This window comes from Chaetodon auriga, chromosome 13, assembly GCF_051107435.1.
Source record: "Chaetodon auriga isolate fChaAug3 chromosome 13, fChaAug3.hap1, whole genome shotgun sequence".
In the NCBI taxonomy this organism is placed as follows: Eukaryota; Metazoa; Chordata; class Actinopteri; order Chaetodontiformes; family Chaetodontidae; genus Chaetodon; species Chaetodon auriga.
Genome location: NC_135086.1, coordinates 12,051,693 through 12,062,484, shown reverse-complemented (window position 1 = coordinate 12,062,484; position 10,792 = coordinate 12,051,693).

The following is a 10,792-nucleotide window of genomic DNA, read 5'->3' as shown; positions in this document are numbered from 1 at the left end:
GGTAGCATAAGACTACAGTTGGTGGGAATACTTGACTCTGAGCCAGATGGCTTAGCCATGCTTGCAGCATATGTTCAACAAGCAGTCCTGTGCCAAGCACGCATTAGGTTTTTATTAATTTGAAGCAGGCAGGAATGCATACATATATATTTACCTGATCCCACCACTCCTCGCCACCCCACAGCCCCAGTGCTCCCTAAAGACAAGTTAACTAGACTCTACTGGTGTCTGCAGCACTGAAAAATATCATCATGGCTTTAAACAAAAGTAAAAAGATATTTCTAGTTTCAAACATTTCTAATATTACCAGAAAATATCTAATAGCTAGATGTTATGTTAGAGAAAATTAAATCACAATTAAAAAAAAAATACCCTCTTTCCTGTGTCCTCTTTTAGAATGAGATTGAGTTTGTTACTAATAAAAGGCAATTATATATTTATGGCTCTGGTATCTGCATAGTGGTGCTGGTTGTTACAAAGCAAATTACCATTTAGATGCATGAATATGCTTGGGTCCAAGACAAAAGAAACAGTACTGCATGGGAGGGCAAATTTATTCATTACCACTAAGTTGAACTTCCCTTTAACAGCCCTGTGCTCTGCAATCCTGGGAGTTCTTCTCTCAGTGACTTATGGTAGCGCAGGGGGAGGGGGGACGGCGCGCCGAAAATGTCAATAGAAATAGTAAGTGTGAGAGGGAAGGCTTGCCTAATTAGTGCCCATTTAGATTTTATGACGGCTCTGAGATCTGCTCTTCCTGACAGAGAGCACTATAGTTGCATATTGTCCTAGCCTGAGGGAACCATAGGAAAATCCAGATTTATTGTACCTATCATACCAGCATATTTCATTTGCCATTATGAGATGCCATCTTGCAATGATGCGAGATTATTTATTACAGATTAAATTGTGGGACCTGGGTGGTTGAGGAACATTTCAAAGTACCATTCCTCTTATTAACTTCTTCATTATCTGCCCCACTGTGATCTAAAAGCTCCCTCCTCCCCACCTGCGTTAACAAATACATTACTGATTGGACAACGGCTAACTGTTTTTCTACTCTCTGCATTTGTTTCCCAACATTAGTGCTGGTGCGCACAACAACTCATCTGTTTCCTCAGTTCAGTGCAGACTGTGATTTCATTAAGCCTAATTTCACATAGAAAAGTTCTGTTTCTTTTGTTCAGGTGGATTTTTTTTTGTTATAATCAGCAGCTGTGCAGAGGCAGTGCTCAGTTTTTTCATTGAGAATTATTTTGCAGGTGAATCACAAAAGCTTTGTGGAGCGTCTTGGGTTTTAATTACATTGAGAATTATGTCATTTTGTAAGTGCATAATGTTGTGGGGTACACTAAAGGTAGACAGTGAGTGTTGCACTCTCGTCTCATCCATCCCAGTCTTCTGCTGCAGTTTCCAGACGCTTGAGTGGTTTTTATATATTTTGCGTATTAGGTAGTGTTTATTTGCGATGTCCCTTAAACCCCAGGATGTTGGCATTTATCCTATTTACACATCAATATTACATCTCCACGAAGGCCTTGAGAGTTGCATTTAAGTCATTGTGCAGGGTGGTATTAAAATGTACTCCATACTGTGAGGGGAGCTCGTCAGGGAATAGCTGGGCCCTGGACTCCCATTACCCAGCATAAAAGTGTCAGCCACTTTAATTACATTCATGCCTTCCCCAGTCCATTTTTACTGCTGCCGCAATCAGATTTCGTACAGAGATCTCATGCCTCTGTCTCAACCGTTTGGACATTGCTGGTGGTGAGATGAGGGTCTAAGATGATTTTTAGAGTTTTTTTTTTTTTTTTTCCCCTGTCTGTCTATCTGGAGTCATGATATATGACTCAGAGCAGTGTTTAGACGTTAAGTGATTACAGGTGTTTCCAGCTGGTCACGGATCTGCAGTCACAGGGTGAATGCTTTGTCTGCTGCTCCGTCCCTCAATGTGAATTTGAGTATCTGTCCCTGGAATTGTTGATTAAGTTGGCATAGCCGGCCACTAAATATCAGTGCACCCCGCTGAGAGTGGAAGAATCGGTTGTACACAGGACACCCTCGCAGGGAAGGGTGACGGCGGAGGGGAGGGGAGGGGAGGTGGAGGGAGGGTCAAGTTCCACCGGTCAGACTGTTAGCGAGCACAGAAGAGGCAGTGTCACTTACTGTTTCACGGGGAAGCTTCCTGACCTTCTAGGAGTGAAAGCGAGATCCTCTCTTGTTTATACTCAGCCATGGATCAGTGCGTGGAATATGTCTACATCCTCTCAGCCAATTTCACACAGAGGAGGCGCAGTGTGGGCGGCCGACACAAGCCGTTTCCCCTGGACGATGAGGCCCATCCCTCACGCACGTCCTCTGTCTGTGACTGGAGGTGTGGAGACAGAGGCACTCTACTGCTCCACTGGGCCACAGAACTATCCCCTCCCTGGGGACCCTCATGTTGGGACCAGCCTCTCACTCCTTATCTAAGAGATGAGGTGCTCTCTCAGCCAAACAGTAGTGAAATAATTAAGAGATTTATCGCTTTGGTGGCACTTTCAGGATAATTGTCGATTTGTTTTTATGTTTTATTTCTCTACAGTACGAGCACATTTTACATATTTGTTGTATTTTTCTTTTTTTTTTTTTTTTTTTTTACAAATGATGCATCATGGAGGTGTATCTTCTAGAGCTGAGAAATGAAATGGTGAAAAAACACTGATAGGGCCCTGTTTTGAAATGACAAGAGAGCAAGCCCCTCTAAAGGTAATTTATAGGCTGAATAAGTGGACATAAAGCACTCAGGTGAATTATCAGAGAAGCCATTAATTACCTCTAATGATTTGAAGGTGACACCCACATTTGCTATAAAAACTATTTACGATGCACATTAAGGTCAAGATTTTCTTAAGACTAAGATTCAACCACGTATCAGTCGGTGCAAAATAAGCTCAAAACAACCCTCCAAACTCTTAATTAGAAAATAAGGGATTTATACCGTTGTGGCTCGATCCAATTTTGCATTAACAATCAAAAGGTAATCAAACCTCAGTCAGTGATCCCACTTCAAAACCACGCACTGCTCTTGGATGAAGCCTCTTCACTTCATGCCCAATTGATCTAATTACATAAAGGGAATTCTCTCTCTCTCTCTGTCTCTCTGATATAGTGGTTCCTGTTAGATCTGGCTGTTCAGTTAATTAAGTCTCCATTCTTTATCACAGTGGTGGACCTGGGAAGACCATCCAATATTCTGCCTTTCCAGAACCCCTCTTTTTGCGCTTTGTCTTGTTTTTCAGTACAGCCGGAGGTGAGCGTGGCTCCAACCACTGTCCTATGTTCCTCCATGCTGCTTGCCTTGTAATCAGCGACCCCTGTTACTCAATTATGGGGTGTGAATTTGGGCTCTTTGGTGACCTTCTCCCAGTGATCCTACTACTGACCCTTCAATAAGAGAGCAGCCTTCCCGCCACTGCTTTGTGTGTTGCATCGCATTTTTTTTTTTCATTTGTGGGATCTTTATGAAGAGGGAAATGAAAGGAAGCGGGTCACTCGTGTTGTGTTCTCACATCTACCCACTTCAGAGGCTCTGAACAGGGGCTTGGTGTTTACTTTGATTCTATGTAGGGTACACCTTAAGTTCAAGGGTTGGAGGGCAGGAAGCATCACTCTCCTGTAGGTAATCATATCCAGCTTTGTGCTCCTTGTACCCCGACACTGAGGGTTGCAGCTTAAAGGCTGTCTGGAGCCTTGTTCCACCACTGGACCACACTTTTGATATCCACAGCAGCAACACCAGCAGCAAGCTTCCTACAGCGGTCTGTGTGATCCTGCAGGATTCAGCTCTGCTCTTGTGTTGATGTACAACTCTTCTCTGTAGCAGACCCTTTTTTATATACCGTACCTCATTTCTAGCACTCCACGGTTTTAAGATGACATATTAGCCAGCTCCGGGGTGGTTAAAGGTGATGCAAAGATTACAGCTATTTACTGAATTATCTGTCTGTGAGACTACCCTCATATCTCTGCATATATTACCTTGAGCTTGAGTTTAAAGAGCGATTGCTCAGAACAAGGAAGTTAAAGAGGCAATTACATAATGAAATGGGCCATCAATTCTGTTCGTGGCCTTTTTCTCTTTGAACAGAGATGGCCCAGATATCCCCGGTTTAGCTGACCCAGTAGAAGTACAACTGTTTGTATTAAACTCTCCTTTATCAAGGGACTAAGAAGCTGCATGGGTCTGTCTGGCTTTCTATCTCTGTTCTGTAATTCAATTATTAATTACCCTTCCTCTCAGAGCAGCAGCGGCCATTGTATTTACAGTGTTTCCATGGTGACCCGAGCCCATTTATAAGGTTTGTGTCAGTATTAAGACAAGACCTGTATTCAAATGGCCTCCATCTAAATATAGCAGTGTCTCATAATGTGAGGGTTATTACAGTGAAATTAACACTGCTCCACTGCAGCTGGATTATATTACAGACAGCCTAAAGTGGAAATGTAGGAAAGACCCTTTTCAGGTTATATCGCACATTGCACATTGTTTGTGTTCAGGTACTACTGATGTTAAATATTTGCATTCTAGATTATATTATGCTTGATGGAGTGTAATGTATATTATATATAATAAAACAATAAATTTATTTTAGAGTAAAATAATATAGTATGTAAAAAGTAATTTTGAGCACGTCATTGCTAAGTAAAAACTGGAATTATGTGATGAATTCAGCAGTTAACTAATGGTTACTACTTATTTGTTTAGTAATTATTGCAGCAAAAATGTATTTGCAACTTTATTTAATAAATCAAGCGTAGAAAAAGGAAGTACCTAAAATACAGAATGCTACATTAAAAATAAAACATTTAGGAAGTATTTATGAGAGTAATGCAGTAATTGTTAATAAAGATTAATGTACTTATTTGGGGCGAGTATAACATAGTGATTCCCTTTTGTTTGCTAATAAATACTTTATAAACTGCTTGTATGTTACTTCAGATCTGCATACATCAATGTATGTTATGCAAATATACAAAGTAAAAATATGTAAAATTGTTAAATTAAGTGAACATAGTTTTCATAATTTGGTCACATGCAGCCCACATTTTTTTTTCTTTTGTCTAATGATCTTCTTTTCTGTTAATACCAGCACATAATGTATTCACAAGGCGCGATCAAGGCTTGTTTCTTTATCAGTCACTTCTTACCACATCTTTAATTTGATATGTATTTTATTTGTACTCACTATGGATCGTCATCTTTTGTTTCAATAATTACTGAAAGTTTACCCAGTAAATATATGTAATAGGTAAAGTATTTGGATTTTGTATTCCTGAAAACTACCCATTTATTACTATACCTACAGTATTATCACTGCATCAACTATAGACAATACATTTTTTGTACCAACCATACATCATAATCAGAATTTTAAATGTAGTTTATGTACTTTAGAATGATGTGTATTGTGTATCTATAACTTTCTGTTCATGAAGCTTCACCTTGTATGGACTTGCAGTAAATGTACTCTCAAGTTTCTCCTCTTTCCGCTCAGTATTACGGTTTTAGTTTGTCCTTCTGGTGTGGAGAGTCAAAGACTAAGAAAGTCCGCGGCTCGTATTCGGGCCCAAACAGGACCCACACCTTCTGTCACAGCCTCCAGCCCTGGGCCCGACGGCAACCTGCTGCCAGGCCTATGCACGCTGCCAGTTGTAGTTTTTAATTGGCCATCTGGGGAAAGCTGGATCTAGTGGCTGGATATTAATCAGTAAATTAACCCAGCCATAATACAGCTTCCTCCCAGTGGAAGCCCGGCAGCTGTGGGCAGAGAAAGAGAGAGCTAGAGCACGAAAAGAGAGATGAACCATGGGCTGGAGAGGCTGAAAAGGGAGGCTCCCGAATGGGCTGGCTCGTGATTGAACATTTCCTCTGTGTCCCTTGCCACGTTCCCCTGTCTGCAGCGCCGCTGACCCCCAATTTGTGCGACAATCACATGGAGGATTATCTCCAGCATGTCAGTGCAGATGTCACAGGTACTTCCTCTCACTAAGGACAAAGCTGCAAATTCAGAGTTGAAGCTTGCTTTTCTGGCCAAAACTGACAGCTGTATTGAAAGCTGGAGTGATTGGAGGGAGAGTGCTCTACAAAAGTTCAGGGGGAGGTTACTTCTACAAGGTCTCTCTGTGTGGGGAACTATTGTGTGTGTGTGCATGTGTGTGTGTGTGTCATTAGTGTATTTGACTGACTGGAATTGCTGGCGGTCCCCAGAGTTAACCAATTAAAAGGCTAATGAATATACAACAGCTAATTATTATAAGTAAGCTAAATTATCATAATAGCCCGTGCTTACAGTTTCAGCATCAGCATTGAGTTTGGACATCGTGAGCATAGTAACCGACTTTTGTAAGGAGCACACACACATCGCTAGATACTAAAACAACAAATGATTGGGCCATTATGCTCATGAAAGCGCATCAAAACAAGCAAGGTGATGCTTTTCTGATATTGGTACATGCATTGGGCTGGGAAATACAGATACGATTTCCTATCATAGTGTATGTCATTTTATATATGTATAGACTGTATATAAGTAAATTGACACGTGATACAGTACATTTTCTGGAAATTAAATTAAGAATTGTTTTTATTTTGCTAATCTACTCAATTAAATACCAAACAAATCGAGGCAATTTATCACATTAACGAAAAAAAAACTTCATTGTCATGAAGTTCTGCTAATTCATTTGCAACATAAACCCACAATGGTATATGTGCAACCAAAGATATTAAAGAGGCAGCTGCCTCTGGAGAAACAGTAATACATGTCTACCAGTTGACAAATGTATATGCCATCGTCATATTGCCCGACTCGTGTTGATGTAGATGCAGAAGGCTTGAGGGACTTTTCTTTATCCAAATGAAACGCTGAGTGAATGAGTATTTATATTATTGAATCAGCTCTGTTTAAAAAGCACTATTCATGTTTTTTCTCTTGCTGGATCAGGATCTCCAACTTGTTCCATTCTTGAACCACAGCGGTTCATGTGGTCCGACAGCCTCGGCATTCAAGAAAACAGCATAGCAGCGGATGTCACAATACATCACAGGAAAGCAATGTCAACCACTGACCCACTCTACCTCTTATATATTCATGCATAGCAAACACAAAGACTCAAAACCCATGCGGCATATGCCATCTGACCCCTCAGAGAGCTTTTATGGTGTGATGTCATCACGCCCCATTGTCATAAATGAACCACCTCACTTCTCCGCCTGCCCGTCAATAAATTTTCAAGGGGCCTCAGTCATACGTCCCCACTCTACTGTGCTCGAGATGGACATGAAATAATTGCCATGCAAAGAGTCGCACGATTCCCTTTCTAATTTTAAGGGTCAACAGCATTTTAATACAATTTTAAACACACACACAGTGTTTTTTATGATGCATGTACAAGCGGCTTTTGATAGCTTAACCAGCCAAGCATGGTTAAAGAGAGAAACCATTGCAGCTGCTTCCAGGACCCACTTAATTTAGTCTCCTGACCCCGGTTCACCTGAGTCTGCATGGAAATCATAATGCAATTCAAGTGTGAAGAAAAATGATATACTGTGTATTTACCCCAAATATTTATGCAGGGCCTACTAACAGTCATGCTTACTCCTAATAAAGGGAAAGTGATGCCTTGTAACATTGGCGGTGCTGGGTTGCTCCTACATCGCCTGAGGCCATTGTTTCCCCCATTATCATTTTCATTGGATTCTATACAGGGCAGTGTTTCCAGTGTTTACAATGCCTGCCTCATATACTGTAGGCCTTAGGTGTTTTACACAGCAGTTTGGGATATTGAGAGACTTCTTCTAGAAATTTTGACTTTATTGTCAATAAAAAGTCCACAGTGGTGTGTTATTTAATCAGGAGGACACATGTGGCATATTCTGACCCACATTTACAGACACCCTGTAGGAAATATCTGCTATCCACCCACAATAGGTGCAATAACATCCCGCATGGTACTCAACTATACAGTGATTTGCTATGAATGTGTGTGTGTGTGTGTGATCTCAAGATTTTTTTCCTTCTCTACCATATTCTTCAAGGTTGCAGTTCACTCAGACTGACAGCTGCTGCGGGGGTCCGACAATGTGTCTGTTGCTCTACATCCCCACTATCTGCTGACCTGATGATACGATGCGCTACCACAGGGATGAAAAGCCAAGTTGGAAAACACAATAGGATAAAAGAGGAAAGTCTCCTGTACAGTTACACCCTTGAATTGGATTGTTATTCTGCAGTTCAGTTCCTTAAGAAGTGTGTCAATAGCTATTAGCTCCCTAACAAGGGGATCAGGTGAGCTCTGTAACAGCGAAGCAAAGCTCCCTGAGGCACAATCATGTTCTATATTTCCAGAGAGGAGGTCTGTACTGTACTCTGGGTAGCAATCTTCCAGAGGCCTATTAGACTACTGTAGCTGTATAAAGAGTCAAGCAGAGAGGGTGTCTCATCAGTGCTGATAACAGGGTATCTGGTCAAGTCATTAGCTCTCCTCTTATTGAATTCCTCCAGCCAAATAGACCAAATGAAGCTAAATAAAGCTATAGATGGTGAGAAGCCTACAGCTCATTAATATGCTGCCACCTCGCTCTCCTCCTCCTCCTCGTCCTCCTCTCCTCTCAGAGCCACACTTGCCTTTCTCTCTTTCTCTTACTCTCACTTTCTCTCCCTCACATTCCCCCTTTCCTCTCCCTCCATCCGTCTCTCCCTTCCCACTCTCCCCTCCTCTGTCATTCTCAGCTCGTCTCCGCTTTTCTCTCCCTCCCTCGCCGGCTTCCTTCCCTCCTCACTCCTCCCTCGCTTTCTCCTTGTCTGGGGGCCCTAATGGCGAGCATGTACAGCAGCTCTGACACCGTCACATCTGCTGGCAGAGAGGGTCTCTCCCTCACCACACAGCCTGCTAATGAGATCTTCCCCCATTTAATTAATACCATAAGAATTTTAATTCTGACTGAATCAATTTAATGTGATGTGATTTTGTCAGCTCTATTCCCCGAGTAAGGAAAAAAACAGAGCGGGCCCTGATGCTTATTACATACATCATTTCACGGGCCCTGCATTCCCTGCTGACTTAAACAAATTCTAATTAAGACTAATTAAAGCATCATTTATGAAAACGCTTGTGATAGTTATGCAAACATTCTGGGTGGGTATGCTCTGCATGATAATTACCCCCCGGTTTAAATTAAGACCTGCTCCCTGGCAATTATGCTAGCCACACACCAGCACCTCATGGAAAACGTTCTTTATTCAATTCCTGCAATTAAATATGAGACCCGGCTCCTGAACTATCGCTCAGAATGCATTTTATAAGAAGAAAAAGGATGATTATGCGTTGTTGTTTTTTGCCCTCTGTCAGGTGGAGTAAATGGAGCCAATCCAGTGTTCAGTATCAGAGTTACATTGGGGTTAAAGTGATGATCATAAAGCAGCCAGTGGTGACTGATATGCGAGCTGACACCCGCTGCATCTGGTGAGGTGATTAGTCTGTGTTTTCTAGGTGAGTTTTTGTCACATTAGTGCTGGTTAGGCAGATGTGAGCAGATGCACTGTCTCAGATCTCCACCTCCGCTCACTTTCGCTGAATTACTTCAAACCCACAGCGCGCCTACAGCTGCACAGTATGTTTTTGCGATGTGCCTTAATTTGGCTCTTTTCTCTGACCAGAGTTAACACTTTAAAAAAAAAAATGCCTGTGATCTTAAAAGAATATTTGAAGTGGGTATGTGGTCCTTTTTGCTCAGAGGAGAGAGAAAGCTGAGAAGTGGGACTACAACCCTTATTTTACCTGCATATTTTGACATTTTGGGAAATGTTCTTTCCTGAGATAGACGTAATGATCCAGAGATGCTCTCATTTCTACCACCAACAGCTGGCTGACTCTGTCCAGAGGTAACAAAATCCTCATGTAACGCTCACTGATTACCGCGTTGTTTACTCTGCACAAAAAATGAAGGTTGAAGGATTCTGTGCAAACTATTTCTAGAAGTAACGTGTTAAATTGTTTCTGTTTCTGTGCAGATTAAACAAACAAGATATGACGTGGTTGGTGGGCTTTGTTTTACCTTTGGACAGAGCGAGGCTGGCTGCTTCCCCTTGTTTCCAGTCTCTTCACATCTAAATAAGCATATTTCTTCAAATGTTGAACTATTCTTTTAAGCTCTTCAGGGGAATTGTACGAAAGCATTTATCAAATATGAATACTGCAGTGAGCTACATGATCAGATGCTGGCCTCCACGTTATGTACAAGGCTGAGCAGTGGTGTATATTATATATAAAGTATATTACGAGAACAGGATTTCCCCCCTTTAAAGAATGTGCTGGTCTAGTTGCTTATGTCAGCTGGCCGTTAATAGACATCCTGCAGAACGCTGCCTCTTTATCAGGCTTTTAACAGGAGTTTACAGTGTGACGCCACTACACCTATCAACTCTGTTGATATGGCAGCACACTCCCAGCAATACATTGTTTCACAGAACTGAGCACTGAGGCTATTCTTACAGCCCTGGCTCTATTTAAAGTGCTTCCGGCGTATTAATGACCCTGAAACTGTAACAGCTCTCTCTCTCACTTAGACTAACATGTTTATCTGAGTGATACCACCTGTCTTTTGCAGGTGTTTCTGCTTTTGTAAGCAGTTTGCCTCATGTACAGTGGTTGAAAGTAACTAAATACATTTACTCAAGCAAAGTTGTGAGGTGCTTGTTCTTGAGTATTTACGTTTTCTGATACTTTACATTGCATTACTTACGTTTAC